This window comes from Dipodomys merriami, unplaced genomic scaffold, assembly GCF_024711535.1.
Source record: "Dipodomys merriami isolate MVZ:Mamm:240054 unplaced genomic scaffold, mDipMer1.0.p SCAF_27, whole genome shotgun sequence".
Taxonomy (NCBI): domain Eukaryota; kingdom Metazoa; phylum Chordata; class Mammalia; order Rodentia; family Heteromyidae; genus Dipodomys; species Dipodomys merriami.
Genome location: NW_027204159.1, coordinates 6,354,438 through 6,381,632, shown reverse-complemented (window position 1 = coordinate 6,381,632; position 27,195 = coordinate 6,354,438). Strand labels below are relative to the sequence as shown.

At 40.5% G+C, this 27,195-nt stretch overlaps 1 protein-coding gene and 1 pseudogene across 2 annotated transcripts in view; one reads left to right on the top strand and one right to left on the bottom strand.

Annotated features, from left to right (window-relative positions):
- Sil1 (SIL1 nucleotide exchange factor) overlaps positions 1–27,195 on the top strand; it is a 264,404-nt gene that overhangs the window by 47,854 nt on the left and 189,355 nt on the right. The gene's annotated exons all lie outside the window — the stretch shown is intronic.
- On the bottom strand, positions 10,692–14,050 carry LOC138837275 (cytochrome c oxidase assembly factor 3 homolog, mitochondrial pseudogene; annotated as a pseudogene).

Below are 27,195 nucleotides of genomic sequence, written 5' to 3'. Positions count from 1 at the left end.
CAGGAATGAGCCCTTTCCCCTTACACATCCAGACAAGGCTAGTTAGGAATGGTTTCCAGGACAGTGTATTCTGTACAATGTCCAAGGATCTTAAGGAATTTAGTTAAGCAACTAATTGATCGAGATGTTTAAAGTGTGATTTTGTTGACATTAAACATAGTTATTTAAATATCAGTTAATTAGTGCTTTTTTAATATTGCTTCTTGAACTCAAGTTTGGTTACTGCAGTTGACACAGATACTTGACAAATGCAAGTTCAGTGTGGAGGTGTGAGGCACAGTTGAACATGGACTTGGAAGAGAGGATGAGAGAACACATAATTTACAGTTGCTGAAATAATTCAGCTGTTTCCCATGCTGATTGCTGTCTGCTGTACTGCTGATGTAGTGAATTGTTAACGGGATAGGCTCTTGCTATGCCAATCAGGGTCAGGATAAGTCCATTTTAATTATCAGGAATACACTCTAGATTGGGAGGAACACTTAAGTTCGAAACTAATGTTCCATTCCTCCTCAATACTCAAAGCATAAGCATCTAAGCTTTAGGGTATATTGTTACTTGATGCATCCTGAATGCTGTTGATGTAATGAATGAAAATGAGAATCTAGAGGTTAGTAGGGTTTCAGCTTACAGAGCTTCTTGCAAGCTGAGTTGTCTGTAGTCAGAGCATATATCTCTATAAAATGGTTGGTGACCCCTTGGAATGTCTTTTGCTGCCAAAGAGCTGTTCTGTATGTCTACCAGGAAAAGTGTCTTAAGGATTAAGGTGTTTATCTGCTTGTTTGTTTCTCATGACCACCCATTAATTTGCTTATTTATTTGTTCATCAGCCCTGCTGTATTGAGTACTTATATGTTATTTCTGTGGGTGAGGTCCATTTCCTCAAGGGGTTTATATTTATAGTAAAGCTTTGATAGATCTCAGTATTGCTGCACAGAAAATTATGACAGTATAAAGAGACCAACAAACCATGGAAAATAAAATCCAGCTAGATATAAAAGTGATTATCTGACCAAGTGAGGCTTATCCTAAGAATTGAAAGGTGGCTTCATATTAGAAAATTTATAAATAAAATCGGGCATGTTAATAGGCACAGAGTAAAATTATGTGATCATGTTGGCAAAATATAGAGAACATATTTGGTAAAATTTATTACCCATTCATTGTAAAATATCTTAGCAGTTTAGGAAAAGAAAAGGATTTTTTACTTTGACAAAGTATATCTTCTGAAAAACTATAGAAAACGTATTTTTTTCAAAGAGAATAATACAGTGTGCTCATGAGCACAAGTCCAGTTTTAGCATTTACTAACTCATGGACAACCTTACTTTTTTTTGCCAATCCTGAGGCTTGAACTCTGGGCCAAGGCAGTGTCCCTGAGCTTCTTTTGCTTAAGGCTAGCACTCTACCACTTGAGCCACAGCACCACGTCCAGCCCTTTCTGTTTCTGTGGTACTGAGGAATCATACCCAAGGCCTCACGCATGCTAGGCTTCTACCACTAAGCCACATTCCCAGCCCAACCTTACTTTTTTTTTTTTTTTTTTTAAATTTAGCATGACAAATTAGCATCAAATTGATTTCTATAGCTGGGCACCATGACTCATGCTTGTCATCCTGGTTACTCAGGAGGCTGAGATATGAGAATCCCAATTACTCAGGAGGCTAAGATCTGAGGAATGATTGCAGTTTGTAGCTAGCCTTGGTGGAAAAGTCCATGAGACTCTTATCTCTGATAAACTATCTCCAAATCTAGCCGTGGAGCTGTGGTTCAAGTGGTAGAGCACTAGTCTTGAGCAAAAATACGCTCAGGGAGAGTCCCATGCCCAAGTTCAGGCCCCAGGATTGGCACCCCCACAAAAGTAATATAAATGGAATTACATTTGTCCTTTTTGTGTCTTGTTTATTATTTCACTTAGCATGCTTATCCAAGTTGTAGTATGTGTCAAAACTGTTTATTTATTTTTGGTTAGGTTAATGGGTTCCTGGGATTGAATTTAGGGTCTCAAACTTGCTAGGCAAGTTATACTTGAGCCATGCCTCCACTCCTTTGGTTTTTAGTTTGTTTTTCACATAGGGTCTTTGTGCTAACTTTGCCAGGACTAACCTTGTACCAGAGGTATATCACCATGTCTTGATTTTTATAGCAAATAATATTCTATTTAAGGCCAGGTGTGGTATCTACTAAGAGTAGAATTTCAGGATCATATGGTTATGTATGTATGTATGTATGTATGTATGTATGTATGTATGTATGTATGTATGTATGTATGTCAGCAGTGGGGCTTGAACTCAGGGCCTGGTCAACTCTAGCATGGTTTTTGAGTAGTTAATTGGAGATAAGAGTCTCACAGGGACTTCTCTGCATAGGCTGGCTTTGAACTGCCATCCTCACATCTCAGCCTCCTGATAAGTTTGGATTATGTTACATCTGGCACACATGTTTTTTTGTTTGTTTTAAAAATGCTTAGTTAGCTCTCTCTTAGCTTTTCTGCTCACAGCTGGTTCTTGACCACTTGAGCCACTCCTCTACTTCTGGCTTTTTGCTCCTTAATTGGAGATAAGAGTCTCTGGCTACACAATTAAAAAAAAAAAAAAAAGAGTCCGGCCAGGCACTGGTGGCTCACGCCTGTAATCCTAGATACTCAGGAGACTGAGATGTGAGGATCTCAGTTTGAAGCCAGCATGGGCAGGAAAGTCCTGAGAGACTTTTATCTTCAATAAACTACTCAGGACAAGCTGGGAGTGATGCTGTGGCTCAAGTGATAGAGTTATGCTAGCCTTGAGCACAAAGAGGCTTAGAGTCAGCGCCCAGTCCCTGAGTCCAAGCCAAAACTGGCAAAAAAAAAAAAAAAAAAAAAAAAAAAAAAAAAGTCTTGGATTTATCTTCTTTAGTTGTTTTGAACCTTCATCCTTAGATCTTGGGCTTCCGTATAGCTAGAATTATAGGCAAGAGCCATAGGGGACTGACCTGATCTGGTAATTATATATTTTGCTATGTAGAAACTTTTACTGTGTTGCAGTTCCACTTGTTAATTCTTGTTCTTAAAGTATGCCTATGACTTCTAAGGTGGTCTCTGGGTTTTCCTGTAGTAGATATAAGGTTTTAGGTTTCACTTTGAGTAATGATAAGAGATAGAGGGTCAAGTTTTAGTCTTTTCCAAGGAGATAACCCATTTTTCTAGCATCATTTGTTGAAAGACTATCTGTTCTTTAGTATATGATTTTTTGCTTCTTTGTCAAATATTAGATGGCTGTAGATGTATGATTTTACTACTGAGTCTTCTCTTCTGTTTCATCAGTCTTTTGTTTTTCAGTATCATGCTTAAAAATTTTTTTTTTTACTGTGGCTCTGTAATATGATTTGAAGTACACTATTGCTTTTGCTGTGCAAGGTGTTTTTTGCCTCCATATGAATTTTTGGATTGATATTTCTATTTGTGAAGAATGACAATGTGACTTTGATCAGGACTTTACAATGAGTCTGTAGATTGCTTTTGTCAGAATGGCTGTTTTTCTTTTAGTTATTTTGGTTAGTCCGCAAACTTGGGAATCCTTCTGTCTTCTGAAGTCTTTAGTTTTTTTCTTCAAGGTTTTCTAGTTTTCCTTATTAAAAGTCTTTCACTTCCTTGATTAATAACTAGATATTTTGTTGCTTTTGAGGCTGTTCTGAATGGAATTATTTTCCTAGTTTCTTCCTCAGCCTGTTCATTATTAGTATGTAGAAAAGCTACTGTTTTGTGAGCATTGATTTTATTTCTGAAGGTGTTTATCCAGGCTAGAAATTTTTTTGGGGGGTGGGGTAATCTCTTGGGTCTATTAAGTATAGGATCACATTGTCTGCAACTAGGGGTAATTTGACCTCTACCTTTCCTAATTGAATCCCTTTCATTTCTTTCTCCTGATATTATTATTCTGGCTAGGAATTCTAGAACCACATTGAATAAGAGGAGAATGAGTAACTTTGTTTCATTTGTGACTTCAGGGGAAATGATTTTATATTTTTCCCACTTATTATGATGTTGGCTATATGTTGGTCATCTAAAGCATTTATTAGGGCTGGGAAGGTGGCTCAGTGATAGAGCGCTTACCTTGCATACATGAAGTCCTGGGTTTGATTCCTCAGCACCACATAAGCAAAAAGAAAAAAGCCAGAAGTGGCGCTGTGGCTCAAGTGGTGGAGCACTAACCTTGAGCTGAAGAGCTGAGGGACAACGCCCAGGCCCAGAGTTCAGGCCCCATGACCGGACCCCCCCAGAAAAAAAAAACCATTAAAAATTTTTAAAAAGCATTTATTAAGTTCTGGTACACTCCTTCAATTTTTACTTTCTTCAGAACTGTTATTATAGAAGGATATTGAATCTACTTTGTCCATGTCAATTGAGATTGACTATAAAAACCTTAGTTTTATGATCCTGCTTATATATTGTGTTTATTAATTAATTTAGGTATGTTGAACCATCTTTGCACCCCTGGGAAGAAGTCAAGTTGATCATGGTGTATGATCTTTTTAATGTATTGTTGAATTTGGTTTGTAAGAATTTTATTGAGATTTTGTTTTACATAAATGTTCACTAGGGAACTTAAAATTCTCTTGTTTTGGTTGGGTCTTTATCTGGTTTTGGTATAACATGGCTGGTTTTGTTGTTTCTTCCTTTTCTACTTCAGGGAAGAGTTTGAGGAATATTGGTGTTAATTTTCCCTTAAAGATCTGATAGAATTGGGCAGTGAATTCATCCAGTTTGGGGGCTTTACTTTGTTGGGAGACCATTACTGCTTCTCATTGCTTGTCATATGTGTGTTTAAATGGATTATATCCTTTTGGTTCAATTTTGGTAGGTCAACTATATCTAGAGATGTATCCATTTCTTGTGGGTTTTCCAGTTTATTGGAGTATAGGTTTTCACAGTCCTTTGGATTTCATTTGGTATTTGTTGTGATATATTCTATCTTTTTGTGCTGATACCATGACTGGAACTCTGGTCCTTATGTTCTTTTTTTTTTTTTTTTTTTTTTTTGGGTCCAGTTGTGGGGCCTGAACTCTGGGCCTGGGCGCTGTCCCTCAGCTCTTCAGCTCAAGGCTAGCTCTTTACCACTTGAGCCACAGCGCCACTTCTGGCTTTTTTCTTTTTGCTTATGTGGTGCTGAGGAATCGAAACCAGGGCCTCAGGCATGTAAGGCAAGCGCTCTATTGCTGAGCCACCTTCCCAGCCCCTGGTCCTTATGTTCTTGCTTGGCTTGTATGCTTATAATTGAATAGCTAAGATTATAGGTGTGAGCCCATGGAAGCTGGCAATATTCTTGTTTTCATCTCTAATTTTATTGAAGTCTCTTCCCTTCTTCTTTTGGTCAGATTAGTTAAGGATTTGTCAATATTACTTTTTTTTTTTTTTCAAAAAACCGAACTTAAAATTAATTTTATTGTCAAGGTGATGTACAGAGGGGTTACAGTTGCATACATAAGGTATCTTATTGAACATTGTTCCTCCCCTTCCTTGTTTTTTCTCCCACTTTCCTTCCCACCCAACTCCCTCCTGCAAGTTGCAAAGTTCATTTCCAACATATTGTCTTGTGAGTATTGCTGTTGCATTGAAAACCCAACTTTTTGTTGCACTGAAACTTCGTAGAAGTCTCCCATTTTATTTTCTACCCTAACTAATCTTTATTATTTCTTTCCGTCTGTGGATTGGGAGTTTGGCTTTTGCTGTTTTTTTCCCTAGAAGTTTGATGTGCATAATTAGACTCTTCATTTGAGAACTGTTTTTGTTTTGTTTTGTTTTATTTGTTTGAATGGCCTGTTGTCATGCATAGGATATTGAAGGTTCCATTATTATTGTACTGGGGTCTATTAGTGCTTGCAAGTCTAAAGTGTTTAACTAATCTGGGTGTACTACTCTTCAGTATGTACATAGCAGCTATAATTACCTTTTCATGGATTGCCCCTTTTTAATATTTATTTATTTATTTATTTTGTCGGTCATGGGGCCTGAACTCTGGGCCTGGGTGCTCTTCAGCTCAAGGCTAGCGCTCTACCACTTGAGCCACAGAACCACTTCCAGCTTTTTCTGTTTATGTGGTGCTGAGGAATCGAACCCAGGGCCTCGAATACAAGGCAAGCACTCTACCACTGAGCCACCTTCCCAGCCCCTGTCCCTTTTTTAATATGAAGTATTCTTCTTTGTCTCTTCTTACTTATTTTAGCTTGAAGTCTGTTTTAGCAGTTGTAAGTTTTCCTGTTTTCAAAGTTATTTGCTTAGAAATCCTTTTTACCCTAAAGCCCATAGTTTTCTTTTTCAGTGAAATGTATTTCTTATAGGCAACAAATGATTGAGTCTCTCCTTGTCCTATTTTATTTTTTTGGTGCTGTTCCTGGGGCTTGACCTCAGGATCTGGCACTGCCCCGATCTCTTTTGTGCAAGGATAACACTCTATCACTTGTGCTTTAGCTCCATATCTGGCTTTTTGGTGGTTAATGGAAAATAAGAATCTCACTGACTTTTAAGCCTGGGCTGGCTTTCAACTGTAATCCGCAGATCTCAGTCTCCTGATAGCCTGGATTACAGGTATGAGCCACCATTACCAGTTTAGTCTTTTTTATCTAAGTTGCAGATTTGTGTTTTTTTTGACCATAGAATTGAGCTGATTAATGTTCAATGTTAATATTGAAAGCAATGTTCTGTTTACTGCCATTTTGCCATTTTGTTGTTTTTATGAAGCTTGCTTGTTTCTATTTTTCCTTTGTTAATCTATTCTAGTAGGGTTTATTCTTCCCTGTATTTTCCTATTTTTATTTTCTTTGGTGAGCAGAATTTCTTTATCTGATTTATGTTGACTTAGTAATTCTGAAGTCATTTAGCTTTTGTTTATGATAGGTTTTTTATTTCTCCTTTCATAATTAAGGATAGCTTCACTGACTATATGAATCAAATTTTATTTTTTTGGACTTGAATTATGTCCTCCCATTTCCTACTTGCATTTAGAGTTTTTGTGCATAAATCTACAGTTACTCTAATGGGTTTGAAATTGTTTGTAACTTGTCCTTTTATCTTTGCTATTTTAAATAGTCTATATTTAATGGGCTTTTGTGTTTTAAAAAAATGTTTAGTGTTCTAACCTAAATAACTCTAGGAATGTTTCTTCTCTGATCTTCTGAGTATGCTATTCTGTAAGCCTTTTCCACTTTGATGAACTTTTCTTTCACACGTTTGGTAAAGTTTTCTGCTATTATTTTACTGAATAGCTTTTTAAGCGACTTTTGATTTCATAGATCTGATCTTTTGATGGAACCTGAGAGGCCTTGTAAATTTCATTCATTTTTAAAAGTAAGTTTGTTTATTTTGTTGGTTGTGAGGCTTGAGCTCTGGGCTTGGGGGTTGTCCCTCAGCTCTTCAGTTCAAGGGTAGCACTCTACCATTTGAGCCACAGTGCCACTTCCAGTTTTCTGAGTGGTTATTGAAGATTAGAATCTCATGGACTTTCCTGCCCCGGCTAGCTTTGAACCTTGATCCTCAGATCTCAACCTCCTGAGTAACTAGGATTACAGGAGTGAGCCACAAGCACCGGCTTTTTAGTTTTTAAAAAATGTCTTTGAGGGCTGGGAAGGTGGCTCAATGGTAGAGTGCTTGCCTTGCATGCATGAGGCCCTGGCTTCGATTCCTCAGCACCATATAAGCAGAAAAAGCTGAAAGTGGCTCTGTGGTTCAAGTGGTAGAGCGCTAGCCTTGAACTGAAGAGCTGAGGGACAGCGCCCAGGCTCATATTCAGGCCCCACAACCGACCAAAAAAAAAAAAGTCTTTGAATGTTTGACCTAATTGCTCTGCTTTATTTTCAATTCTTATTCCCTTACATTTTGCTTGTTTTGTTAGCTAGGCTTTCAATTGATTTTTTGGGGGGATTGGGGGCTGGATCTTTTTCTCTCCAAGATTATACTTTGATATTTTTCAGGTTCTAGATTTTTATTGGATTCTTCTTTTGTTTTTATTTTATCTTTATGTTGTGATGGTCCTGGGGCTTGAACTCAGGGTCTGAGTATTGTGCCTAAGCTTTTGCTCAAGTGCTCTACCACTTGAATCACAGCTTCACTTTTGGCTTTTTGTTGGTTGATTGGAGATGCATCATACAGACTTTCCTGCTTGGAACTGAGAGCCTCAGATCTTAATCTTCTAAGTAGCTAGGAATATGTATATGAGCCACTGGTGCCCAGCTAAATTCTTTTCATTGTCTTCATTTTATTGTTTGTTTGAATTCTGTAGTTGTTTGTATGTTCTTTGAATTTGTTCAGCTGTTTACACATCACCTCATTTTCATTAATCTTACTTTTTTTTTTTTTTTTGGAGGGTCCGGTCATGGGGTCTGAACTCTGGGCCTGGGCGTTGTTCCTCAGCTTTTCAGCGCAAGGCTAGCGCTCTACCACTTGAGCCACAGCGCCACTTCCGGCTTTTTTCTTTTTTGCTTATGTGGTGCTAAGGAATCGAACCCAGGGCCTCATGCATGCGAGGCAAGCGCTCTACCACTGAGCCACCTTCCCAGCCCTAATCTTACTATTTTTATGAATTCATTATTTAAAAATTTCTTCTTTATGGGGCTAGGAAAGTGGCTTAGTGGTAGAGTGCTTGCCTAGCATGCATGGGGCCCTGGTTTCAATCCTTGGTACTACATAAATAAAAAATAAAAATTACAAATTTATTTTTCATTCTTATTTAAGACCTCCATTGTGGAATAATTGCTTTTTTTTTTTTTGCAGTATTGGGGTTTCAGATCAAGGTTTTATATTTCATCTGCTGTTCTACTACATGAGTTATACCTTCAACTTGCTCTTTTCTGTTTTTTTTTTTAAATTTAAATTTAATTTAATTTAATTTTCTGGTTATTTTTGATCTATAGTGTCATGGACGTTTCTGTTTGAGCTGGCTTCATATTGAGTTCTTCTTGATCTCAGCCTCCTGAATAGCAAGGAGTTACAGGTGTGAGACACTGAATTGTTGGCTTTTGAGGGAGACATCTCTTGCTTGTTCATGAATTTAGTGATTTCTTCTCCTCCCCCCCCCCCCCCCCCACTGGTATTTATGCTTCTGGGGCCAAGTTATGGTGGAGATTTTTTTTTTGGTCCGTTGTGGGCGCTGTCCCTCAGCTCTTCAGTTCAAGGTGAGCGCTCTACTACTTGAGCTACAGCGCCACTTCCGGTTTTCTAGTCCTTTATTGGAGATAGGAGTCTCACGGTCTCTCCTGCCCGGGCTGGCTTTGAACTATGATCCTCAGATCTCAGCCTTCTGAGTAGCTAGGATTACAGGTGTGAGCCACTGGCGCCTGGCTTGGTGGAGATTTGTAGTTGGGGATATTTGCTATTTAGGACTGGATAATGACTGGGTTATGACATTTTCCTGTTACTAGATTGGTGAAATGTAGCTCATTTGTCAAAAAAATTATTTTTGATGCTCAGACACTATGTATGGATCACTTTCCATTCTGGGTAAGGAATCTTGTAACAAAAGCTATTACAGATGATAAACTACAACCTTGTGTTTGTGGCAATCCCTAAAGAAAGCCACTAGTCATCACTATTGCTACAGAATCTTTAGATGAATATAGAATCAAAGATGTATTTTCATAACTTAGGAAGAACCTAGTTAACCAGGGTGATAATAGGAAAGATATAGGGAGAATAATAGCAGTGACTGGTATTTGGTTATAAAAGAAAGAAAGAATGGAAGCTAAGCTTGATAGGAGAAAGTGCAGTGAGATAAATAGAAAAGATCTAATTGACATTGTGTTGAGGTAGAGGGGAGGAGAAATGAAGAGGTTAAATAGATAAAACACAAAAAACAAAGACAAAATAAAAATAAACACTAGCACAAAAGAAAACACCAATTATTGGGCAATGTAGTTACCAGGTAAGAGTGTTTGTTGGTAATGAGGAAAAATTAGGGATAGAGGAAGAGGGATTGACAACTAGGGCTTGTGGCTCAGCCATGCTTTTGAGCCACAGCCATGCTTCCAGTTTTGGGATGGTCAATTGAAGGTGAGAGTATCATGGACTTTCTTCTCTGGGCTGGCTTTGAACTGTGATCCTTAGATCTCAGTCTTCTGAGTAGCTACGATTACAGGTGTGAGCCACCAGCACCTGACATTTGATGCCATTTTAAATGGAATCACATTCTTAATTTCTTTTCAATAGTTCCTTGCTGTTGTTTAGAAATACGGGTAATTTTTGAGTGTTGGTTTTTGTATCCTGTAACTTTGCTGATTTTATTTGCTTTAGCAGAGTTTTCTTTCTTTTTTTTCCCAGGAGATATGACTCAAGTTTATTATTCTTAACTTGACCCTGTCTTTCCCACTTTACACTCCAATCACTGCCCCAAAATTGTCACACCCACTCTCATTACAGTTGGGCCCTGGGAAGAAAGGAGTAAATCACAAAGGCAGAACGTTACAAAAAAGCCAAGGCTGCATACATCTCAAACAAGAAACACAGGAGAGGACTCTGACAGTACAATGCATGTGAAATGTGAAATGTTTTGTTGATAGTGACCAACATTGCATAGTCTCTAGCTTCTTGGGCTTGATCATGCTCCAAAGTTAGTAACTGGACCAATAATGATGTGAGTAAACAACCAATTTCTACAGGGTCATAGGGCACCATCCACCATGTGAGGGGCTCCAGTAGGTTGAAGATAATGTAATAATCACCCAGCTCAGGGTCCTGATGCCCCTGCAAGAGCTCCGGCAGCTTTGGCTTCATCTTCCAGTCCATCTAGGAAATGCTCCTGGGATAGAAGGTGTAACCATAAATAGCCAATACCAGGGCCCTGATGCCAAGCCCAGTCACGATGTTTCGGGTCTGCCTCTGTGACATCGTCTTCTGCCACTGGATAAGTTGCACCTGCCACATGAAATGCATTTGTGCTGATCTCAGTTTCTCCCGAGTTGGGTCAATGCGCTGAGCAAATGGGGCCATTTCATTTTTTTCATCCAGTGGCTCACCAGTTCCTGGTGCTGCCGTGTTGCTGCACCGCCCTTCTAGAGTTTTCTTAAATAATAGATTCTTTAGGGTTTTTTACACATAAGTAAGTTCATGTCATGCTGCAAACAGTTCTTACATTTTTTTTCTTGCCTGATCATGACCTGGCTAGCACGTTCAGTATTGTTGATAGAAATGGTAAAAGCAGCCTCTTTATCCTGTTCTTGATCTTAGAGGGAAAAACCTTTCAGACTTTTCCCATGGAACATATTTGCTGTGTATTTTTCACATATGTTTGTTATTAAACTGAAGATACACAGGCTGAGAACGTGGCTTAGTGGTAGAGTGCTTGCCTAGCATGCATGAAGCCCTGGTTCAATTCCTTAGTACCACATGAACAACAGAAAGCCCAGAGTGGTGCTGTGGCTCAAGTGGCAGAGTGCTAGCCTTGAGCAAAAGAAACTCAGGGATGATGCCCAGACCCTGAGTTCAAACCCCAGGACTGGCAAAACAACATCAGAAAACCCCTGAGATACTGTGTATGTGTTTGTGTGTGCATGCCATTCCTAGAGCTTGAACGGTCCCTGAGCTTTTATGCTCAAGGCTGGTGCTCTACCATTTAAGCTACAGTTCTGCTTCTGGCTTTTTGATGGTTAATTAGAGATAAGAGTCTCTAGGGCTTTCCTGCCTGGGCTGTTTTTGAACAGTGATCCTCAGATCTCAGTCTCCTGAGCAGGCATGAGCTGGTTGAAGATAGCTCTCTTTAATTTCTGGTTTATTTAATTTTTTTCTCCTTAAATTTTTCTCCTTTTTAAAAATTAAAATTATATTGGTTATTCATTAGGGAGGATATCATTGATACATTTCTATACATGTTTACAATATTTTACTTCCTTGGCTAATACCTATGTACTTAAAAATATTTGATGCTGTGTGAATTGTTTTTTTTCCTGATTTTTTTTTTTTTTTAGTCAGTCTTGGGGCTTGAACTCTGGGCTTGGGCGCTGTCCCTCAGCTCTTCAGCTCAAGGCTAGCACTCTACCACTTGAGCTACAGCACCACTTCCGGTTTTCGAGTGGCTTATTGGAGATAAGAGTCTCATGGACTTTCTGCCCGGGCTGGCTTTGAACCTCCGTCCTCAGATCTCAGCCTCCTGAGTAGCTAGGATTACAGGTGTGAGCCCCTGTTGCCTGACCTGATTTTTTTTTCTCAGCACATTTATTATTGGTTTGTAGAAAAGCTAATGATTTTTCTTTTTCTTTTTCTTTTTTCTCTTTCTTTCTTTCTTTCTTTCTTTCTTTCTTTCTTTCTTTCTTTCTTTCTTTCTTTCTTTTCTTTCTTTCTTTCTTTTCTTTCTTTCTTTCTTTCTTTTTTGATGCTGGTCCTGGGGTATTAGAACTTTTTTGTTCTGAACTTTTTTGTTCAAAGTTAGTGCTCTACTATGGGAGCCATATCTCCATTTCCTTATTTATTTATTTATTTATTTTTATTTTTGGTGTTTAATTGGAGAAAAGAGTCTCATGGAACCTGGAACTGGTGGTTTACACATGTAATCCTACTACTCAGGAGGCTGAGACCTGGGGATCTTGGTCCCTGAGCCTCTTTGTGCACAAGGCTAGTACTCTACCACTTGAGCCATAGTGCCACTTCTGGCTTTATCTAAGTAGTTTATTGGAGATAAGAGTCTCATGGACTTTTCTGCCTGGGCTAGCTTGGAACCGTGATCCTCAGATCTCAGCCTCCTGGATAGCTAGGATTATAGGTGTGAGCCACCAGTGCTTTGGATCACACACTTTTTTATTTTTTATTTGCCAGTCTTAGGGCTTGAGCTTGGGGACTGGGCACTGTCTCTGAGCTTCTTTAGCTCAAGGGTAGAACTCTATTACTTGAGCTACAGTGACACTTTGGCTCATTTTGTTTCTGTGGTACTAAGGATTGAACCCAGGGCTTCATGCATGCTAGGCAAGCATTCACCACTAAGCTCATTCCCAGCCCTCATATACATTTGTTTTTAAAGACGTAATTCATAGGCTTGTACTACTATGTATTACTTCTGCTTAATAACTTTTTTTCAGGTCTTTGGGCTCGAACTCTGTGCTTGGGCACTGTCCTGGAGCTCCATTTTGCTCAAGACTAGCATTTTGCCATTTGAGCCACAGTGCCACTTCCAGCTTTTTCTGTGATTAATTGGAGATAAGGGTATCATGGCTTCAAACGGTGATCCTCAGATCTCAGCCTCCTGAGTAGTACAATTGTACTTCACCCTTACAGAATTCCCAGTCATATGGATTCTAGTTGTTAGAGGTTGGTGAAATACAACTTTTTGGACTCTCTAAATCAGTCTGGGCAGGATGAAAAGTTAACTCCGTTTCCTTGTTCTGCCTTTTAAAACAGGACTTGCTACTAGAATTTCCTATGCTGCCCAGGCTTTTCTTGGCCTCTAAGTGCTGAGATTATAGGTATGTACCACACCCAGCCGTGTTGGTGCCTTCTGACATAAAAAGGAGGCATTGGTAGCATAGTGGTGGTTCTGCTTATGACTGAGCTCTCAGCAGGGCCTGGAATAGGGAACCCTAAGAGCATGGCAGATGTGGCTTTGAAATGGGACTGCAGCAGCAGGGAGGATTGCTGTTTCCTAGGCAATACTCTGCTTAATATATTTAGCACATGGTCACAGCAGAACTAAATGAGTTTTCGGATCCCAAATTGGTAATAAATGTAGACATATTTAGAGTCAGAAACAATGCATTTAAAATTTTCTACTCCTTAATTGTCCTGCCAAGTGCTGAGTTTAGGTTTCTTTGTTTCTTGGCTACCTACCCAGCCTCCCACCATCTCTTGGAGAAGGCGCCTGGATTTTCTTTGGGTGTTGGGTGGGACTGCGAAACCCATGAGTTATGGTTCTCCACGCTCTATTGAAAGGCATCTAATTTTTGTGTTTCTGCCCACGTATGTAAATGTGTACATTATAAAATTCATCTCCCTTTCAAGTTTTTAAGGCTCTGGTCCTATAAATAGGACTCTCAAGCATGTTAAAAATAAAATATAGCATTTCAGTTGCTGACTTACCTGGAAGACAGTCATTGCCAACATGGTAGTAATAAGTTTTATGCTTTGTGACCCATCTTCATTGCCACAAAGTGTTACTGTAAGCAAATGCTGTTTTTTTAGGGATTCTTCAGTTAAAGAGCACCCTAGTTTGTTGCCTCTCTTATCACTGCAAAGTTGTAATTTGTGTCTCAAGTTGCCCAGAATAGGGCATATAACTGAGGGGCGTGTATTCTTTTCAGTAATTGTACTGTGCCTCAGCTATGGAAGTCCCCTTGACCACTGATTTGAACTGGACTGCAAATCTGTTGTATTTGCCATGGCTTTCCTACCTTCTCTGACTCCATCTTACATGAAGAAGTACATCAGCAGGAATTTGGAGGATTAAGAAAGATGGGTTCTAAGTGTTTGCATCTGGTCAACTGGTACTGACACAGAGTCGGTTAACATCACTTGAATGTTTCAATGCAAATGAGTGTGGAGCAACCTAAAATACAGTGTAGGTGTGTGGAAAGACTTGCTGTTCAGGACACTTGGGTTCTAGGAAGAGCCTTTATTGGCATATCAGGAGACAATCCTCTATGTGGATGTGACACTGCTTTTGTTTATCCCATCTTTTGCCAGCGTTTTCTATAATAATTAATAGTAAGACTCGTAAGATTCTTGAACCCCCCCACTTTGTATCAGGCACTGTGCTATATGTTCTATATCATTTCAATCTGATTATATAGCATCATACTGAAATACTAAATAATTAATGTTAAGTTCTTTTATGGATGAAGGAATTGAGAATTGGCAAAGTTAAGTATGGTGCTCAAAGTCATGCAGCTAGTCTGAGGTGGGGGTTGAAATTTAGAGCCTGCATTCTTTCAATTGCACTGGAGTGGAGATAGAATGTAATGCAGTTTCTTTTAATATTGGTCATTTTCAGCCACAGGCTGATCACTCTCAGGACTATAGTCAGAGTCAAAGATTAAGTATAAGGTATAGGGTCCCCATTCCTGCTCAGATCCTACATTTTAGCCTATTAGGGCTTAGTAGAATGTAAGTGTACTTACTGGACCATGTCTAGAATAGTTATCTCATTTACCTGATCATCAACTGGCATGCTTAATCAAGCCTGTTTATTTTTCTGGGCTCCCTTTTCTTTGTTATATAAAACAATCATATGAGGAGTTGGGTATCAGGATCATAATTGTTTTTCACTATAAAGTTCTTCTCCCCTCAACTTGAGTTTGTCTGACAATTGGGTATATGTGATAGGAGTGTTTGGTTCTTGGACCTGTGAGAAGGAGCAGAGAGGCTTTGCTGAATGGATAATTAGGGAGCTTAAAGGATGGGAGGTTAAGAGATCAAGCCACATGGGGCTGGGAAGGTGGCTCAGTGGTAGAGCACTTGCCTTGTGTGCATGAGGTCCTGGGTTCGATTCTTCAGCACCATATAAGCAAAAAGAAAAAAGCCGGAAGTGGTGATGTGGCTCAAGTGGTAGAGCACTAGCCTTGAGCTGAAGAGCTGAGGGACAGCGCCCAGGCCCAGAGTTCAGGCCACACGACTGGACCCCCCCCCCCCCAAAAAAAAAAAGAGATCGAGCCACAGAGGACACTAGTAACCTGGCAGCATTATTTTGTTTTGTTTGAGACAGACTCTCACTATATATATATATATATACACATACTAGCTGGCCTCAAATTCATTATGTTTCTGCCTCTGCCTCCTTTGTGCTGGAATTACAGAAGTGCCCCATCATGCACTGAATCTTAGCTACTGTCCTCCTGAAGGTCTTGGACTAAGTTGTATCAAGGCATTCACCAATCTGTGCCCTGAGGATGTATGTGTTGAAGAGTAGCTGTACATCATCATAGGAACCTTTTTGCAGGACATTGGAAAACCACTGTATAGTACCACTGGAGTGTTTTTTCTCTTTTGTTACTATTAAGAATCTAGTAGAATGTTACAAGAATTAATATAATTCTAAATAATTCTAAATCTCTAAACTTCATTGATTCTGTTCAACTTTCAAAGTTTCCTGCCTCTTGCCTCTATTTCTTTACATGTGAACTCTCCTTTTAAGAGCCTGCTGGTTACATTATTTGCCAAATCCAAATGGATCACTTCTTCATTCTGAGTGATCTCTTGACATTACATTTTTCTTCATTATTCTTTCCTTTCTTGGCCTGTGTAATATCTGTGCTAATCTTGTTGCTGCTCCTCTGCTTTCTTTGCTTGCTTCCTTTCTTTTTTGGATTGTTTTCTCTATCTTGGTGAAGAAAGTCTTTTTTTTAAAGTCCAATGTTTTCACTATAATGTGTCTAGTTTTATTTCTTCTCTGCTCCTGTCTGCTAGGAATTGTGTGTGCCTCTCTTAGGTGGGTGAGATTCTCTTTCTTGAGATTGGGAAGTTTTCTGTTATTATTTTGTTAAACAGGTTTTCAGTATCTTTGGATTTGAATTCTTCTCCCTTGTCTATCCTAACTTTGTGTAGATTTGATTTTTTGGCTCGGTCTGCCAATTCTTGAATGTTCCTTTTGTGTGCTTAGGGTGTTTTTTCCCTAGTCTTTGATTTTTTAGTTCTAATTCCTCTGCTTTATCCTTATCTGATACTTTGTTTTCTACTTTGTTCTATTGCCTGTGCTTTCAACTGTGATTTTCATGGTTTTGTTTCCAAGCTCTTTGTTTATGTCGATTGTCATGTTCTTTATTGAAGTTTTTATATTGTCCATCTCTTTGTTAATTTGGTCTTTCATTTCCTTCTTTGAGGTGTGTAAAGTTTCTGTCTTATCAAAGTCACATTGGATGTTCTGCATTTTCTTCATTTCCTTTGTGTATTCTTTGAATTAATTGTGGATGCACCCTTTTATTTCATTCAACAGCCTTACATTGCTTTAATTTTGTTCTTTCTCCATCTTCACTCTCACTAAATTCCTCCCAAGTTGTTTTTTAAGGGTGGCATATTGTTTTGCTTGTTTTTGAATTTTGTGATCTTTTGTTGTAATTTCTGCATTTATGTTAAGGGTTAGTAGAGGCTGTTCAGTTTAGGTATTAGGTTCAGTCATGGTGGGATGTGGTTAGCTGGAACCCTGCTGGACGTTGTACCTAGTGGCAGTTTAATGAGTCCCTATTGGGAGTTATGTCTGGCTGCGGAGTCTCTTGTGGAGTGGCAGGGGCAGTCTGATGGGTCTCCACTAGGGGGTTGGGCCTGGTTGCAGGGTCTCATGGAGAGGCTCAGGCAGTCTAATGGGTTTCTGGTAGGATTGGGTCCCATGCAGAAAGGCATAGGCAGTCTAATGCATTTCTGTCCAGGGTTGAGCCCAGCTGCCAGGTCCTGTGGTGAGACTTGTGCAGTTCAATGGGTACCCAATGGGACAGCTGGAGTTTTTAAGACTGCAGGACCTTGTAGTTCTCTGGCACAGGCAGGGCTGTTTGTTGATCTTTCGTGGGTAGCTGCAGAAGGAGTGGGAAAAAGGTTCCGGCTTCTTTGTGCTCTTTCAATATGGTATCCCTTCTGGGGTTAGGGGGTCCAAGCCAAGAGCTCTAGGTCACCACTGGTACTGGTTTCCCAGGGGATGGGTTCCCAGGTGGGAACCCATCCTCGTGTTGGTTCTGAGCCATCCAGCATCATAATGAAATGTCTGTGTGTTGGATGAAGGTCTTGCATTCCTGTACCTGCTTTTTTCCAGTTCTGGACCTTCATTTCCAGAGTTGCAAGTGTGTTGCTGTCTGTGCTAGACGGATTGCATGCAGTTGCGCTGGAAGAGGGGAGGGGAGCACCTTCTGTGCCCCTTCCTCCCAGATTTATGTCCTAGTGTGTAGGCAGTATAAATTCTTCTTTGTTGGTGTGTATCTCTGTTTATAGTTTGCTTGGTGTCACTCTCTTGAGGTGAAGTGAGTGCAAGGCTCTGTTTGGTTAGAGAGCTAGTGTGGTTCCCTGACATTGCTCTACAAACTTTCAGAAATCCTTTTACTTCTCTCTTGACTTTTGTATATAGCCACCACTGTCCTTTATCTCTGAGATTGTAATTTTTTTAAATTACCTTCTTGATCATCTATCCCATTGGATGGAGATGGTTTGAGGCTTGTTTTCCCACCTCTTACAATGCAAAGTGTTGTGAAAGTATTAGGAATGTACTTTCACTGCCATTCCACTGTTATTCCACTTGTTTTCCTCTTCTAGGTCTCTAGTTCCAGTTAGGCCTGTAGAACTCTTGCAGAACTTCCTATACTCTAACAGGACCCAGTACCTGCCCTGTACCGCTATTGGAAAGGCTTCTTGAATGCAGGTTGCAAAAATACCTTTTGGCTTCATAGTTCTCTGGCCAGGCAGAGGCTTGAGTTCATTGTGAACCTTCTATCCTCCAACAGCCTCCAGTCATCAATTTATTTCTTGAGCATTTTGGATTTGAGAGCAGGCTGTGTTACTTGGTCTTAGGCGTGACCTCAATTCTTGGGGCAAATACTTGTTTCCATTGTACAAATGGCCAGTCCTGAATCCAGTCCAGCCAGTAAGGGTTAGGTTAGTAGCCACAGTTCTTTTGCTTTCCAAAGGATTTTTCTGTTTTGTTTTTTTCTTGACTTTCTGTTGATCTCTTATGCAAAAAAAACTTATTTGCCTGAATGCTCCAAACTTATTTCTCTTGTTCTTCAAATTATTCTTTAAAATTCCATTTCTTTTCTTAAAACTTTGCACATTGTTCTTCCTTGTCAGGACTGAGTTCTCAGTGTCCTCTTTGCATTTTTTTAGCTTCATATTTGTTTGCTTAAATTAAGCAGTGAGCTTCTGTTTGTGAGTGGCTGTGTGTGTGCATCAGTTTGTGCAGCCCATAAATAGTAATAGATGTGTGTCTGTGGAAGAGCTTATCCTCTAACCTCCAGTTTATAAAGCAGGGGATTGTCTGCCAGCTGTTCCTACAGTTGACAGTTCTACATAGTTAGGGTCTGGCTCTTTGGATGCCATGTTGGAGCCTAGCTCTTCAGATGCCAGGATATTGACATTTTAGCTCAAAGACTGTCTTAAAGTAACTCCATTTCCAGGTATGGCGGGCCCTTTTTAAAATATCTATTTTATTTACTTTCTGGGAATAGCTACTCTACAACAGTCTGTACTCTTAATTTGAGGTATGGGGAAGTTGGAAAGTATGGAGACTCACAAGAAGGGGAACTCTGGGGTCATAATTTCAGGATGTCTGTCCTGTCCTTGTTGGCTGTGACTCCATGACTTACAGTCAGCATCTTTGTTTTAGTGATAGAGGCTAATTAGGTAATAAGTAGTATCATAAGCACATTCTTGCCCTGCCCCCCTTTTTTGCTGGTAATTGTGTAGTGCTCTACCATTTGAGTCATGCCTCTACTTCCAACTTTTTGATAGTTGACAATAAGAGTCTTTTGGATTTGTCTTTCCTGGCAGGCTTTGAACCACTGTCCTCAGATCTCAGCCTCCTGAGTATCTAGAATCATAGGTGTGAATCATCAATGACAGGCCCATGTATTATTTAATCTTTCTTACCATTGTTTGAAATAGGAACTCTAGTAATGTTCGTTTGGTCATTTTTAAATTATTTTTGGAGGTTAAACCACTTTATTAAGACTTAAATGTTGGGGAGGTGATGGACAAGCACTGATGAAAGTGAGCTCTGATATACTTGAAATTGGGGCCTCGTGATGTTATGTCCAGGATCTCTGTAGCTAGGAATTGGTAGAACCGAGAACTGACCATAGGTATGTTTGATTCTAAATCCACACACTTGCCTTTGTTCCATATCACTCCAATACTTACATCATGCCTCCAGCCCTATATTTTGTTATTTTTGAGATAGGGTCTTGCTTCCCACCTGGCCATGCACTTGAGCAGTGATCCACCTACTTAGTTTTCCTTTCATATCTGGGGTCACAGGTCCATCCACACGACTGCATCTAGCTTCCATCTATGGAGATGGAATTCTGTGGATTTTTCTGTGCAGGTGGGCCTAAAACCACAATTCTCCTAATTTCAGTCTCCCAAGTAGCTAGAATTGTGGATGTGAGCCACTGTTACTGGGCTTTCTATCCAACATTTTTACCTCTTCAGTTTCTTGCTTATAAAACTGAAAGTAAGCCGGGCGCTGGTGGCTCACGCCTGTAATCCTAGCTACTCAGGAGGCTGAGATCTGAGGATCGCGGTTCAAAGCCAGCCCGAGCAGGAGAGACCGTGAGATTCCCATCTCCAATAAACCACCAGAAAACCGGAAGTGGCGCTGTAGCTCAAGTGGTAGAGCGCTTGCCTTGAGCTGAAGAGCTGAGGGACAGCGCCCAGGCCCAGAGTTCAAGCCCCACGGCCGACAAAAAAAAAAAAAAAAAAAAAAAAAAACTGAAAGTAAGAATTCATGTCCTTTCACCTTTTCCAGAAGATTAGGAAATGCAAATATTTGGTTCTTCATTTTTTGTAACATGGAGCTCCCAAGGCTTTAAGGCAAGCCATTGTATAGGACACTTAAAATCTTTTCCTGTTCTATCTATTCTTTGTTCCTGAGACTTAGAGCAGCCAGTCTCCATGGGGCTGGCTATATCAGAAGCTGGCAATAGCCCCCCTTTACCTCCCTATGTTGGCTTCTTGCCATCCTATTCCATTATTTTGTTTTTTTTTTTTCAGAGAAGACATAAATTTACTGGAGGCTGTCTTGTTTAAACAGGGCTAAGTCTCCTCCCCATGTCTTGTCTGAATGAGTGGAGGATAAGAGGTAATAGGAATGCTAGGGCTAGCTGGCCTTCTAGGAATTGTTTCTCTAGCTTCTGCTATGGGCTGCAGTAAGCTGGTAATATGGATTGCTGAGAGTACCCAGGTTCTATATAAGAACAGGCACACCCTACAAATGACCAGTTTTGATAGAAAAATATGCATTTCAAGTATCATATTACATTTTTTTTTTTTGTCCCAAAGCCCAAGGATACTTAAGGAAAGAGTTATTGGTAGAACACTGAAAAAGGGCTGGGAAGGTAGCTCAGTGGTAGAGTGCTTGCCTTGCATGCATGAGGCCCTAGGTTCGATTCCTCAGCACCAGATAAGCAGAAAACACAAAAGTGATGCTTTGGCTCACGTGGTAGAACGCTAGCCTTAAGCTGAAGAGCTGAGGGACAGTACCCAGGCCCAGGATTCAGGCCCCATGACTGACCCAAAAAACCCAACAAAACACTGAAATAAGTTCCCCTTTCCTGAACTGAGTGATGTTAAGTTGGACCAGGGTAATAAATGTAAAGCTATTGATCTGCTCTTCATAAGAATGAAAGATGTTGGGAGGTTTATTTCTGCAAGTGGTTTCGGGAGGATGCCCTTTTCAGTCCAAATGTGCTAAACTGTGCCTCAGTGGGATGGCACTACTTTTGACTCTGTTAGGGACTGAAGTTTTCCTTTGTGGTTCCTTCTGCCTGGATCACTGCTTTTTTTTTTTTTTTTTTTTTTTTGGGTCTGGTCATGGGGCCTGAACTCTGGGCCTGGGCGCTGTCCCTCAGCTCTTCAGCTCAAGGCTAGCACTCTACCATTTGAGCCACAGCGCCACTTCTGGCTTTTTTCTTTTTGCTTATGTGGTGCTGAGGAATCGAACCCAGGACCTCGGGCATGCAAGGCATGCGCTCTACCACTGAGCCACCTTCCCAGCCCCTGGATCACTGCTTTTGACGGTGGTCCATTCCAGCAGAATGTAGCAGTTTACTACTTCCTTCCTCCTCCTTCTCCTTCCCCTTCAGCTTCAGTATAAAGCCCAGGGCAAACTTTAAACTTTGCCTGTGTATTCTTCATCTGTCACTTCCTGAGTAAAGACTAAGAACAGGTAACATGGCTGCAGGCCAGGCCTTAAAGGATAGGACAGTGTTAGTTGTCCCTGCGTGAAGCAGTTTGCACTTGCTCTCCAAGTGCCCTGTAAACTTGAGAAACTATATCATACCTTTCTTATGACCTCACTTTGTCTAGTTCTCCTCAGTCTTCTCAACCACTGCTCCATGTGGCCCTCCTCCCACCTTTGTGGAAAAGCATATAGAAGCAATAAATAGGTCAGGTGTGTAGTCCATGTGGAATTACTGAGGAGATGAAGTATGTAGTTGTGATCAATCTCTCATACTTGGTATTGTCAGAGAATACTTCTGCTGGGACGTTAGTGTATGTGCAGAAGGTAGAGATTGCTGGGAGCCCTGTGGGAACTATTGTTTCTCTACCCTCTACTCCCTTTCCCATTTCAGGAGATGATGAAGTTGATGTTTGTGCATCAGCAGTCCCTGAAATCATCTTCCTCAGTCCTGCTGGGCCTTATCTTCCTGCTTATTTTTCTTTTTTGCTCTTGATTTCTTCTCATTTATCTTTCCCCTAGTCTCAGTCTCAGTGTTTATGCCTGGTTATCAGAGGGGAACTTGTATGTGTGTGGTGGGGGGAAGGGGCGTATGTAAGCACCATCACGTAAAGGAGCAAAATCTGTGGCTTTTGGGTTAATGTTTTTCATTATATGTTCTAACAATGCTGTGAACCCCTTAAATTTATACCCACTTTTCCATAGCCAAGACAGGAGTAAGGCAGGCATAGGACGTTGGGGAGGCTCTAGGCCTGTCTCATCTTAAGGCCTATCTTACTGGGCTGCCTTAAGCTTTCTCCTTCCTGATGTTGTAGCCACTGTTTCTTGTTCCATACACACACAACTGGGCACCTCTCCCTAACTCCCAGGCAAGACCAGGCACCTTCCAGAAACTTGTGTGGTGATGTGACCTTCCTCCCTTTCTTTTAGTGTGGTTAGTGCTCCCAGGGAGCCAGGCCACTGGGGGAAGCTTAGGTGGCACTTAGCATTTCCATTTGTCCCAGAAAAACGGTGAGGTGGGCTGGGAATGTGGCTTAGTGGTAGAGTGCTTGCCTAGCATGCATGAATCCCTGGGTTCGATTCCTCAGTACCATATAAACAGAAAAAGCCAGAAATAGAGCACTAGCCTTCAACACAGAGAGGCTCAGGGACAGAGCCCAGACCCTGAGTTCTGAAAGGATCCATCATGTCCCTCCCATGGGACCATGAGGCAGGCAGGAGGCACAGGAGTAAGATTATTACAAGGTTTATTAGAGGAGCCATACTTGCCCCAGAGAGAGAGTGCGTGTCAGCCCCCACTATCTAGGTAGCAGCAGGGTCTGGGGTAGGAAGTGAGGTAGATGGGAGTTCAGGTGGGTCTGGGTGGAGAGAGGGAGGGGCCAGCTGTACTGTAGGAACTCCAGGGCAGGGAGGAGCTCAGGACCAAAGGTGGACATAATGCTTACAAGTTCAAGCCCTAGGACTGCCAAAAAAAAGAAAAAAAGAAAAAAAGGGGGGGGGGGGAGAGGTACTGGCAGGAAGCAAAGGCTTTTGCTGCTGGATGAGTTAGCAGCTATTTTTAGCACCCAAGGCTTTCCATTTGGCTATGCTTTTTTTTTTTTTTTTTTTTTTTTTTTTAAAGCACAGTGCCAGTCCAGCAGGACTGTTTTCTTTCATGGTGCAGATGTCTTTAGGGAACGTTTCTCTGATGCTGATGGTGTGGGTTGGGCAGAGGGGTAGTAACTTCTGAGACTAAGTCCATACAGGGCTTAGGCTCCAATGTAATAATGTTATGGGACCAATTGTTGAGGAAGTAGGTAGGAGTGTGACAAGAGGAGAAACGCCACACTTCTCAGATGGCTCCTGTAATTCACTTAAACCACTACTGAATGAACTGCCCAAGGAGATGGATTAGGGCTGAGGACTATATAGGAAAATGTCGAATAAGGGTTTGGGCTAGTTTTGAATTTTTCTAAAGTTTTTTTGTTATGCTTATTTAATTGTTTTGAGACAGACTCTTGCTTTGTATCCCAGACTGGCCTTGAACTCTCTCTCCTGCATATGATGATCACTTCTCATGACTTGTTTTATTTGACAATTTGGATTAAATTTTGTTGATTTCAGTTCTCTAAGTAGTTGACTTCTGAATTGAAAGGGGTTTCAATTCAACATGTTAGTTTGTGAGTATAATGTATCTTGATCAATGTTACCCCTTTCATCATTCTCCTTCATCTCTCCCAACCCCACCTGTCCCTCAATTTTTAAAAACTATACCAAATAGAAAACTCTATTAACAATAACTCCTCACTTCCCGTTTCCTAAACCATGGAAACTTTTTACTATTTCAATGAATTTGCTTAGATATTTCATTTAAGTGGTTTCATACAATATTTGTCGTGGTCATTGTCCTCCTCCTCTACATCCTCCTCCTTTTTTTGTGGTTTTGGTAGACAAGCCTCTACCACTAGATCCAGTCCCTCAGTCCCTTTGTTTGTGTTTTTCTTAGACAGGGCTGCCTCTACTTCCTGAGTGGTTGGAATTTACAGGTATGAGCTACTATGCACAGCAACCAAAATCTGTTTTTTTTATTTTTTGCTTTTTGTTTTTTGGTGTTTGGGTTATTTCACATAACAATATTTTAAGGTTTTTTGCTTTTGTTTTTGTTTGTTGTTGTTCATGGGGCCTGAACTCTGGGCCTGGCCACTGTCCCTTAGCTCTTCAGCTCAAGGCTAGTGCTCTACCACTTGAGCCACAGCACCACTTCCCGCTTTTTCTGCTTATGTGGTGCTGAGGAATCAAACCCAGGGCCTCATGCATGCAAGGCAAGCAATCTACCACTGAGCCACCTTCACAGCCCTTAAGGGTTTTTTTTTTAATGTTTCAATTCATATCATAATTTTATTTTTTAATAATAGTACTGGGATTTGAACTCCAGATCTTTGTTGGTTGTCAGGCATTCTGCCACTTGAACCATGCTTCTAGTCTACATTCATTTTTGTTTTATTTATTGTTATTATACAGGTGATGTACAGAGGAGTTACAGTTACATAAGTCAGGCAAATAAATGATTAGTACATTTCTTTTTGGACAATGTCCCCTCTTCTTTCCCAGTTTTTCCCTTCCATCCCTACCCACAAGTTCATTTTCAATGTAGTGTCTAGTGAGTACCACTGCTGCATTTGTTCACCCTTTGTCCACATTCTTTTTTTGTTGTTGTTGTTGTTGGTCATGGGGCTTAAACTTTGGGCCGGGATGCTGCCCCTGAGCTCTTTAGCTGAAGGCAAGTGCTTTACCACTTGAGCCACAATGCCATTTCCAGTTTTCTGGTCGTGAAGTGGAGATAAGAATCTCATGGACTTTCCTGCCCAGGCTGTATTTGAACTGTGACCCTCAGATCTTAGCCTCCTGAATTGCTGGGACGTGAGCTACTGGCGCCCATCCCACATTCATTTCTATATGACTAATGTTCTCCTGTATATATATACTATATTCATTTACTTTTTGGTCTAGACATACTAAATTTTAAAATCTATTTGTTGAACAATTCAGTTATTTTTACCTTTTGTAAATTGCAAAATTGAATACTTAAAAGTAGCTGTTTCAAGTCCTATTTTCAGTTCTTTTGAGAAAATGCCTAGGAGCAGAGTTTCTGGGATATTTGTCAATTACATATGTAGTTTTCTGAAGGTCATCAAACCATATTCCAGAGTAGCTGTCCTATTTTACATTCTTAGAAATAATACATAATTATTCCATTTACACATAGCCACACCAATACCTGTAATTTTACTTTAATTATTATTGATAGATTATTACACTTTGCCAGAGAACCATGTAGACATCCAGGTACAGAGGACAAAAGAAGGTTTATTGCCTGGAAAGGGCCTGGCAGGACCCCTTCTCACAGGGAGAAGTGAGAAGAAGCACCAGCTATTGTCTGAGGTGACCTATATAACCTAGGAGGTTTAGGAGGGGCTAGAAGGGGCTAGGAGGCAGAGACCCTGGTGTGGATGAGTGGGCCAGGGGCTTCATCATGATGGTGGACTAGGATTTATGGCTGCTGTCCAAATAGTAGATAAGGGGTCCTGCAACCTCCCAGACCTGAAGGTCACTCTAAGGGGGCTCCTGTTGTCTTATATGGTGGTAGCTGTCCCAGAGAAGTGCTATCCCAAGGTAAAGGGTGTTGGTGGCTGATTATTTACTGCCTTTACTAATTGGCCTAGGAAGGGAGCATGCTAAGCCATAGAGAGGGAAAGGAGTGTACTAAGCTATGGGAAAGGGAGCTCATTTCGCTAACAATTATAACCATTGTAGTGGCTGAATAGTGTTTTTTTTTTTTAACATACATCTTCCTAATGATTTATGATATTCAGACTTTTTGTGTCTATATTTGCCATTTGTAGATCTGTTTTGGAAAAGTCTATTGAAGTCCTTTGCCCACTTTTTTTTTTTTTTTTTTTTTTTTTTGGTGGGTCTTGGGGCTTGAACTCTGGGCTTGGGCGCTGTCCCTGCGCTCTTCAGCTCAAGGTGAGCTCTCTACCCCTTGAGCCACAGCGCCACTTCTGGTTTATTGGAGATAAGAGTCTCATGGACTTTCTTGCCCGGATTGGCTTTGAACCATGATCCTCAGATCTCAGTCTCCTGAGTAGCTAAGATTACAGGCTGAGCCACCAGCGCCTGGCTTTTGCCCACTTTTAAATTGAGTTGTTTGTCCTTTTTTGGTTGAGATTTAGAATTTCTTTAGTGGTGGCGGGGGGTGGGGGTAGGGGGTAGGGTAGGGATTGGGGGGGAGAGTAGTACAGAGGTTTGAACTCAAGGCCTTGCCCTTACTAGGCAGGCACTCTAACCACTTGAACCATGTCCTCAGCCCTTTATGCTTTAGTTATTTTTCATGTACATTGACAATGATTTTTGCCCAAGCTGTCCTGGACTGTGATCCTCTTCATATATGTAACTGGATATATACCAGGTATATACCACCATGCTGAGGTTTTTTTTTTTTTTTAAGATACAGTCTTACCTTTTTTTTTTTTTTTTTTTTTGCTTAGGCTGGCCTTTTACTATCTCTGCCTCTCAAATAGCTGAGAGCTACCATACCAGCCAGAAATTCTTTATATAATTTTTTTGGTTGTGCTAGGGATTGAATCCAGGGCTTCATGCATGCTAGCATATGCATGTAAGCATCTTAAAAAAAAAAAAAAAGGTCTTTTGAGACATAAAAGCTCTTTAATTTTGTTCTTTTTTTTTTTTTTTAAACTACTGGATTTCCTGGTTATAAGGCAGGCCCTTTACTACTTGAGCTCTGTTTATTTTCTTTTGTTGCCTGTGTTTTTGCTTCTTCATAATGCCATTGCTAAATCAAAGCTATGAAGATTATATCTCTATTTTCTTTTAAGAGTTTTAT